General features: G+C 36.3%; 1 protein-coding gene across 3 annotated transcripts in view; it reads left to right on the top strand.

Annotated features, from left to right (window-relative positions):
- Positions 1-5896: 5896 nt before the first annotated feature.
- rerea (arginine-glutamic acid dipeptide (RE) repeats a) overlaps positions 5897-10380 on the top strand; it is a 164880-nt gene continuing 160396 nt past the window's right edge. For all 3 annotated transcript variants that reach the window (XM_058764419.1, XM_058764420.1, XM_058764421.1), the window contains exon 1: positions 5897-6192. The gene's annotated coding sequence lies outside the window, so the exon portion shown is untranslated. The remainder of the gene's footprint in view (positions 6193-10380) is intronic.

Here is a 10380-nt window from a genome sequence, read left to right as displayed (position 1 = left end):
CACATACTAATGCATACATTATCATGTAACTGATACATTATCAGTTCAAATAATAAAACATCAATTATTCACTAAAAATTACAAAGACATGTAATGAAAGTGATTGAAAATCCCTTAATGGAGTTGGGCTGGGCAAGATTAGAGTCTGACAGCAGAGATCATTCTTTTACTTTCAGCAAAACACACCAACAGGGAGACTATATCTGCAGTTTAGTATCCAATAGGTTGTCCTGCACAGAAAGTGTTTTCTGACAAGCAATCAAGTAACATTTCAGCTCTTCTAATAAAACTAAAAGTACTGTTGAGTTTGGTTTGAAAGAACAGGTCAGAATAGGAGGTACTCAAACAGGTTATGAGCATGAGTGCCAGGGCACAAGGTTAGTGCCTCAGGCATGAAAAAATTGAAAACATCCCCAGAATATTTCCATTTTACAATTGTGTTTTTCAGGCCTGGAAAAGTGAAGGAAAATAATCAAACAAAAACAAAAAATGTGTAAGGAAGTAGTCAGTGCAAACCTTCAAAATGGAAAAGTCACAGAAATCATCTAAAGTCTTACATGAACATTTATCTTTGGGGGATAAAATACATTTTTATACTAAAATCCATACAGAATCCTGAGAAAGACTCTTTCTTAATCTGTCAAACATACGACAGTAATATGCACTCAAACCCTGGAACAGCAAAAACAGAAGCGCCACCCAGTGGTTGTATCAGTCATAAATCAGTGTAATCAGTATGCTGCGCATTCAACAGTATGACAGACACGGATTTGCTTACTTGTGCTCGGATTTGCAGTTTCCACGAGTGATTCAATTTGTCTTCAGGCGATTCTGTTATTTCAGTATATATGTAGGCCCTATACTTCAATGTTTTGAGGATGAAACATTAATAGTTCTACTACCACTGAAACGTTTGTCTGGAGATCGTGTTTTATTCCACACTGCCCTCTGCCGTTGTTTTAGTATAATGCACAATCTTGGCTAAGATGTCACCTCTTTTCTCTGCTGCCATGTGAGGCTTTTGTACAACGTTATGCTACCAAAATTCTGCTGAAACAGCATTTATCCTACCACTCTCTCGATCTCTCTCTTTTTTTTAAATGACTGGCCTATTAAAGCAAACAAAAAAAAAAAAACTCATTTAACACCATTTACGTTAAGTTGTTCCAAATCTGTACGAGTTTCTTTCATCATCAAAGAATACATGTTAAAGAATGCTGGTAACCAAACAGTTTATGGTCTCCATTGACATTCAAAGTATTTTTTCCCTTACTATGGAAGTCAATGGCTACCGTCAACTGTTTAGTTACCAACATTCTTCAAAATATCTCTTTTGTGTTCAACAGAATAAAGAAACTCAGATTTACAGGCGATAAAAGGATTTTCATTTTTGGGTGAACTATCCCTTTAAGCATTTTCTATTTATAGGCCCACTAAAATAGCAAATTTTAATAATAGAAATTTTGATTATTCTTTTAGTGCATAAAAATATACAAATTTAGCCTACCAGCAACAAGGTTGGTTAGCTAATTCATATTCAGCTTTGACGACACTACATATTAGTAAAAAAAAAAAAAAAAAGCATGCTCTGGTATGATGAAAAAACATCATGGCTTTGAATTTGAATGCATTATGATTATTAGGACTTATCATTTTATGTGATTACGATGTATTAATTGAATAATTCTGATCTGCATAATACGTGCACATGCATACATTTTTTCTTTTGGTTTTTCTTTGCCATCACTGTTCCTTTGGGAGCATGAATCCGCCCACAATTCGATAACAATCAAATCACATTGTGCTTTATTGTGTCCTGTAATCCAGATCCTTATTATATTTCACTCCTCAAAGCTCCCACAACACACTAACCCATGCCTTTATTCAGTGCTGCCAGTCCTTTGCTTTTAAAAAACAGGGAATTTGCCAGATTAAAGGTGCCATAAAACCTGTAATGTACATTATACCTTGACACACAGTATGTAAAGGATTACTAATAGCAGAGTTTCAGATGAGCTGCCAAGACAAGGTAGCACTGCAGTGGAAATGAGATTCAGGCCATCTGTCTTGTTCTGGCAGGAATGATCGAGGTATGGTATTCTGTATCAAGAGCTTGCATATTTCAACTGACAAAGCAAAGGGGAGGTGTGCTGTTTCTTTTTCTCGTACAAAACCTGTCTCTTAACCGCACTTGTACGTTTGGCTTTGTCTCTCTGATTACAAACACCCCCTGAATCCACTTTCCTTCCTCGCCCTCTCCCGCTGAAATCAATCACGGCGTGCTCCTTCTCCTCCAATCAAGACCCTCGGACAAAAATTCTCCCTCTTCCCCCATTTTTATTGTTCATTCAGCCTGTCATGTCACAATAGAATAACAAGCCATCCGTTTCCCACACAATATCTCGGTGCGAGCCTCTTGATACCTTTATCATAATGAGGGGAGAAAACAGCCAGCTGTGATCATTACACCGTAACACAAAACAGTTAGACTTCAGTCTGTTTTTTTTTCTCCAGCACTATGATGCCACGGCGTGTCCATTTATCATTTTCCCAGCTTCCTTTTCTTTGTTAGACAATGCTGCACTTACATATGCAAAACATCCTGAAACCTGCTTGTAATATAGCAGGTGGTGACACCCTCGGCCCCTGAAATCTAATCTACGAATAAGACGATGGCTTTAGACAAATCAAAAATGTATATTTTTGATGTGTTGACTATATAAATAATTATTTTTCTCTTTGTATATACTTGTGTAATTATAATACTAGATTCTTTTTTAAAAGACTAATTGGAAAAATGTAATTGTTAATTACTGAATTGTAATTATTCTTTTATTTATAATAATTTATTATTCAAACATTAGCCTACATATAATGCTTAAAAATGAATAATTATAATTATTATGTTATAATTACTATTGATTAAATGACTCGCTCAGGGGAGTCGCCACCTACTGATGAAGCTGAAGGAACCACTAAACTAAATCTAAATTAATTTTATACTCAATTTATTTGAAATATTCAAATCGCTGTGATAAATCTAAATCCTCACCATTATCGTGTATATATCTTTCTTCTTGCAATTCGGTTCAGTAGGCCTAGAGAATGAGATAAGATCTGGATCCAGTTCATTTCCCTTGAACATACAGCCTACTGTATAAAATGCAAAACAGCAACACATTTTCACCTAACGTCTATTAATATGCAAAACAGGATTGTGTCTGTTATTCCAGAGCACCATTAATATATTACCAATGTTGTTAAATGCACAGAGTGACTGTACATACTAAAAATACACATGGCTACTGAGGAAAATGTTAAATGTAAAATGATATGATGTTGTTTTTGTGTGATTACATCCATGACAGAACAGCAGAAGGTTAAGTAGAGCATTCAGGGCTCAGCGGTCATGTTCAATGACCCACTGCTGAATGAATCCTCTGGGACTGACTGAAGCATCGTTTCAGAGAGGGAGAAACACGAAGTGTGGAAGACTACAGTATAAACCAATCATTTCCACAGCAGGGAGCCGCACGCTGTATGTGCTTATAAAGCACACTAGAGAGGAACATTCTAAAAGAGCATTGCAAAAATAATGTGGTCCCTCTTCGGCCAGGTGTTTAAAGCTTGGGAATCCTGGAAAAATAAGGTCATGTTACTCATAGACAGAAGTGAACCGATTTATGCTTTTAAAATATGACTTATTCCCATTTTATATCTGTAAAAGTAGCTGTTTACATTTACATTTAGTTATTTAGCAGACGTTTTTATCCAAAGCGACTTACAAATGAGGACAATAGAAGCAATCAAAACCAACAAAAGAGCAACAATATGCAAGTGCGATAAGTCTCGGTTAGCCTAACGCAGTACACATAGCAAGAAAACAAGTAGATAGAATAAAAAAAAAGAAAGCTATTGTTAGAGGGTCAGATAGATACAAAGAAGACTAAGAAATACAAAGACAGATAGATAAAACAGAATTAGAATAGAGAGTGCTAGAGTTGAGATGAGTTGTGTTTTTAGTCGATTCTTGAAGATGGTTAAGGACTCAGCTGCTCGGATTGAGTTGGGCAGGTCATTCCACCAGGAGGGAACAGTTAATGAAAAAGTCTGTGAAAGTGATTTTGTGCCTCTTTGGGATGGCACAATAATGTGTCGTTCACTTGCAGAACGCAAGCTTCTAGAGGGCACATAAGTATGAAGTAATGAATTTAAGTAAAGGGGTGCAGAGCCAGTGGTGGTTTTGTTGGCAAACATTAATGCCTTGAATTTTATGCGAGCAGCTATTGGTAGCCAGTGCAAATTGATGAACAGAGGTGTGACGTGTGTTCTTTTCGGCTCATTAAAGATTAATCTTGCAGCGGCATTTTGGATTAATTGTAGCCGTTTAATGGAACTGGCTGGAAGACCTGCCAAGAGAGCATTGCAATAGTCAAGTCTGGACCGAACAAGAGCCTGAACAAGGAGTTGAATTGCATGTTCCGAAAGAAATGGCCTGATCTTCCTAATGTTTGTATAAAGCAAATCTGCAGGACTGGGCAGTTTTAGCAATGTGGTCTGAAAACTTCAGTTTATCATCAATTACAACTCCAAGGTTTGTGGCTGTTGTGTTTAATACATGAAGAGGAGTCCATACAGACCTATAGTGTACTAACAAATGGTTTTTAACAAAGACTTTTAGTGAACAAATCGTTGTACTTCGCTTCAGTGTAGCAGTAAAAAACAGCATTCGATTTGGTCCAACTGAATGAATAGTGACCACTTCAGTGAACCAGCAGATTGTTTTGAATCTGAACGAGTCATCTAATGTAAACAAACCAAACAGATTACATTAACAATTTATATCTTACTCATGTGCAAACTATGAGTTGGTAGTGAACCATGACCTGACCGACTAAAAGGAAAGCTGGTTTGTACGAATCGTACAGATCTTAGTAAAAAGGTGAGAAGGGGCCTAAAACTTATGAATGTGTAAAAATGACTAATAATAACCATATTAAAACAGTGTAAGGACATTACTGAAACTCTTTATTCATGCTATTATTGTCACTTTTCTGTAGCTTGATAAAATTTCATCAGTGGAGAAGAAAATATCCCAGCAGACACTGGACGTCAATATAATGTCAGGTTGGCGTTGTACATGTTGTCGAACGGACGGTGCATTTTGGTTGAGAATGAAAATTGGTATTTGATCCCAATTTGACATTGACTTAACGTTGGATTTTGGTTACACAACCTAAAAACAACAAATATCAACATCAGCTGACTTTGGTATTGGACATCAAATTAACATTGACATTAGACGTTGAATTGACATTGAATTTTGGTCCCCTGAAGTCGCAACCGAAATTTAACCAAATATCAATGTCTTATGACCTTGTGTGCCTGCTGGGATGTGATAGACAAATATTTGAATTTGTTGGAACAGTAGTTTATGCATAAAGCTATCAGATTAGAAGACATTAAATAAACAATGACATAAATAATTTGTAGCAAATTAATCCTGGCTCACTCATTTAAAAAAAAAAAAAAAAAAAAAAGTTAAAAACGACAACAACAGTTCCAGCACAAATCGGTGCTCATGCGTAAGACGTTTAAAAAGCAGCGCGACGGTCAAAGACTTCTGGTGCATGCTTAGAAATGATTCAAATAAGAGAATAAATACAATTAAAAAGATTTAAAAATGAGAATATCTTGTCTGAATCAAAATTCCCCTCACTACCATACTACCAGCACTGTTTAGACAATCCTACACACAAAACCACTCGCACACACATACACGCGCGTTTTTAAATCACAAAATAACCAACCTGATTGGTCCGCGTCTTACGCTCTGCTCGAGTTCAACCTATCGCAGCGCGCGACACTGGAAAGTGGGCAGAGCGTTTTCACTCGCACATTATTCTTCTCGCAGGAAGAGCGGCTCTCAAGCGAGGGGGGGTTTCTTTCTTACAGAAAAGAGAGAGAGAGAGAGAAAGACAACACTGTATCCCAACACTGACCCGTTACTAACACTCCTCACCACCATAAATATTGATAAGTGACAGCCATATCATTAATATCGGTGTGCCAGGGGTGTAAAACGACTCCAAAACACTTGAAGCGGCACTTGACTCTCATCCGCTAACCGCCGCTGCTCAGTTACAACATCTCAAAACACAAAATCTCTGATGTTGTAGAGAAGGATTTCAGGTAAGTTCCGCCTTTGACCGTCTTCTCGGGTGTACGGAAGATGATCCGATTAGCTTATGGCTCTTGTAATTAGCTCCGTGTGTTAATCACAGCCGCTGTGAGTTGCCGTTGAGGAGGTGTTATGCTTTATTAATACAAGAGACATTAGCTAGCAGGCTAGCATTATCATTATCATCCTCATCATCAGTTTGTCTGTGCCAACGATCATAGTGTTTGACAAAGATACATCTTTCTTTTATTCATGTGCTGATATAAACATAACACCGCGGCATTAAGTCATCGGAAGGACAGTAGACCCGGTCAGAAGGGTTATTGGAGAGTTTGAACAGGACTGAACTTGATAGTTTGGTTCGTGTTTTATTATTTCTTGCACCCCAGTCACGAGCGCTTTGTTGGCAACTTGTACGCGCACATAATCACGCACGCATCTACTTCCCTGTGCAGTTTTTAACTGCTCTTACCCTAATTATGTTGATCTGCTAATATAGTGTCATTGCAAGCTTGCGAGGTTACCCAGAAGAATCAGTCTCGCCTGTCTTGGGATTTCTAAATCAAGCCTGCTTACTTGACCACATAGTTTTATTGTCAAATGTGTCCTGAGAGGTCAGGTGACAGTATTTACACACCATGTTTGTTTAGGGTCTTGCTTGTCAGAGATGTGCTTTGAAAGATCAATCCACTGTTTTTATAGTGGTTGTCATGAAGGTATGTGTATGTGTAGTTTGTTGCTAGAACTGGCTATCCAAACAGCTTTCAAAATGATACTAATTTGTTCTTAGACTGATCGAAAGGAGATGAATAGATGAAAACACAAATGAAGTAGACTGACCGTGAAGATGTAAACAGGTGGTTGACACTGATTGCATTTCTATTATGTGTTGTCACTGTTACTTTGTATGTTTGCAAAAACAATGTGGAGATGATTTGATAGATACTCGCTTAAGGGAATAATCCAAAAATCAAATTTTGCTGAAAATGTACTCACCCTCAGGCCATCCAAGATGTAGATAAGTTTGTTTCTTTATTGGAACAGATTTTGAGAAATTTAACCTTACATCACTTGTAAGAATGAGAGTCCAAACAGCTGATGAAAACATCATAATAATCCACAAGTAGCTTAATTCACATGACTCGGCCCATCATTGATTCACTCATGATTCACTGTCCATCATTAAAAAGTGAAAAGCTGCATATTTAAAAGAAACAAATCCCTCATTAAGATATTTTTAACAACAGAGGATGGATTTTTTTCCCTCTGGAAGTAGTGTTGTTTTGCATTATGGGCTGATATTTTATCTGGAAGCAATGGTTTGAAATTAAAACACTGTAATGATGAGTTTATTTATTACAAACACAGCTTTTTGCTTCGCAAGACATTAAACCCTGCAAATATGGAAAAAATAAAGGGTCTCAATTAAATATGTGCAGTTTCACATGATTAGTGCAAATTGTCACATGACCAGAGCAGTTTATTTCCTGTTTGCACCTTGAGCAGATGATGGATGCATCAAAGCTCCAAAACGAAAGGCTAGTAAAGTATGTTAACATAAAGATGTGAGACAGATGAATGAATGAACGGTGAACTTTATTTTACAATATAATCCAATGGCAGTTGCTGGTGAAAATGACAATAAAATGTTGCAATGACAAAATATTGCACTAAATTAAAAATTCAAATGTTAGAAAAATTTTACAATAATGATGTTGTAATACTCGTAGCATTGATTTAAAATTTTTATCAATGTTGCATAAGGTTTTTTTATGCATAATAGTAACCCTAGAATGTGATCAAACAGTTTAAAATAGCTGAGGTAAGATATATAACAATTTTTATTACTGCAGAAATATGTGATTTCATTACTCATCATATCCCACTGGTCACTATTAAAACAATTTTTCACACACTTTTCCAAAAACATTAAAAAAAATAATGATTGATTATTTCAAAGGGTTACTAATGACACATCATTTGGATATTTTCATGTCTGGGAAAAATTTGGGATTAAATGGGTTAATTGAAGGACCGGAGTCATGTGGATTACTTTTATATTATTGTGATGTTTTTATCAAACATCACTGAACTCTCATTTTAATGGCACTTATTCACATCAGAGGACCCACTGGTGAGAAATACTTCTGTTTTCATGAAGAAACAAACTCATCTACATCTTGGATGGCCTGAGGCTGAGTAAATTTTCAGCAAATTATATTTTTTGGGTGAACCGTTCCTTTAATTAGCATCCAGACAGTTAAAACTGTGCAGCACTCAAAGTCTACAACATATAATAAAATGAATACCGAAAAAATGAGAGTTGACACTATAAACTAAAAAAGATTTGTGCAGTATATACCGTATGCATTACAATAAATCTATATGGTGTATAAAACAAGCTTTTTTGCTTCAGTAGTTTTGTTCTAAAGGAGAAAGAAAGTTAGTAGCCATAATGTTTGTGTGTGATACTCCTTTGTAAGTTGTGAAGCTTAATTATGCTGGATGGCGTTTAAACATTAAATTGTTCAGCTTACACATGGGGAATCAATAATCCAGTTAATTAATCAAATGTGAGGCCCAGGTTGTGAGCTGCTCTTATGCTTTCTTGGCCTTAAAAAAAAAACAAATGGTTTTAATAGATGCAACTGGTTTTCATTAGGAGTTTCCACCATCTAATTCGATTTAGGTGAAGTGTGGCACAGTTATAAAGATTTGTCATTCTAGGATGTGAACTAGAGCTGGCTAGTCACACTTAATTAGAAATATACTGAATAAGATCATAATCATGGCTTTGTTTTCTTGTCCATTCAGCATGCAGTAAACACAGGCTGAATTGTACAGCCACCTGCCACTGTGTTGCACTAAGACCAAATAGCACTCTTAACAGCTTGTGATTGGAGGAGGCAGAAGTGTGTTTTTGTGGTCATTTTTCTCCAATGCGTTAGATAATACCTCATACACTACTCAGCCAAGCTGTTCTGTTTTGCTAAAATGATTTAATGTGTAAAACTGTTATTTCATTCTTCTTGACTTGTTAGTATACATGGCTTTTTTTCTGATTGTCAGGGCTCAATGAGGAATGGCCCACTGGACCGAGGCCAGTGTGAGAAGGTTTCAGGCCAGTTTATAGAATAGTCACTTGCCCTTTTGGACCAGTGCTGTGTTGCAAATTAATGTACATCCTCTGAGCTCATACAACCAATCTCTTTTTTCTGTAATTAATTGTGATTAATTGCATATTAATATATTGATGTTATTATAATTTCACATTGAACCTCCAAATTAATGTAGAAACACCATAAAGATGGTATATTTTAAATACGGTTTAATGGCATCTTTTTACTAAGTAGCCTACTATTAATGAAGGCCAGTATCATTGATATTAATAATGTTACTGATATCTCTATTAAATGCATTTTCCCTCAATTTTAGCCATTAATTATAGCCATTCAACATTACAGTATAATTGAAAGCCATTATTTTCTAACACTTAATAGGCTACGAAAAATGACAGCTTTTAATTTAAGTGAACTTAAAACAATCTTCACATAAACTATACATTTTATATGTATAAGCTATAAAATGAATATAAATTAATCTTTATTCAGACTACAAAAGTTAATCAGCGACTAGAGCAGGGCAGTGATTTCTCCTTTTTGTTTTGTTCTTTGATTTCCATCAATGACATACTTCACTTTCATCATCTTTGTCCAGTCTCTGCGCTATTTCTCGCCAGAAGATATGACTGATTACACTGTCAGTATACACGTTTAAACTAGAGTTGCGGATATCTCATAATCTATGCTGCCGTCAATTGATGTTGCGGTCTCCGGTAGATTGTGGTTGTTGAGCGTCTTCATTTTCTTTCTCGGCTGTGAAACAACGGCCCGTGCCAGTGTTGCCACCTTGTGGACAAACTAATTAGTGCAAAAACAATTCGAGGCATGTGTGCGACCTGCGTGTACTCTTCCCAGGGGCTGGATTAAGATGATTGGCGCGGGCCGCCAATTGAATAGCCCTGCCATAGAAAAAAGTTTTGGTTCCACAAACCATTCAGTCAAGGGTTCTTTAAAGAACCATCTCTTTCTTACCTTTTTATAATCTGTAGAACATTCTTTCGCCACAAAGAACTTTTTGTGAAACTGAAAGATTCTTCAGATGTTAAAGTTTCTTAATGGAACCATTTAGAGAAAAAG

Source organism: Onychostoma macrolepis, chromosome 23 (genome assembly GCF_012432095.1).
Source record: "Onychostoma macrolepis isolate SWU-2019 chromosome 23, ASM1243209v1, whole genome shotgun sequence".
Taxonomy (NCBI): domain Eukaryota; kingdom Metazoa; phylum Chordata; class Actinopteri; order Cypriniformes; family Cyprinidae; genus Onychostoma; species Onychostoma macrolepis.
Note: the sequence above shows the minus strand (reverse complement) of the source record. Positions and strands in the feature narration are given on the sequence as shown.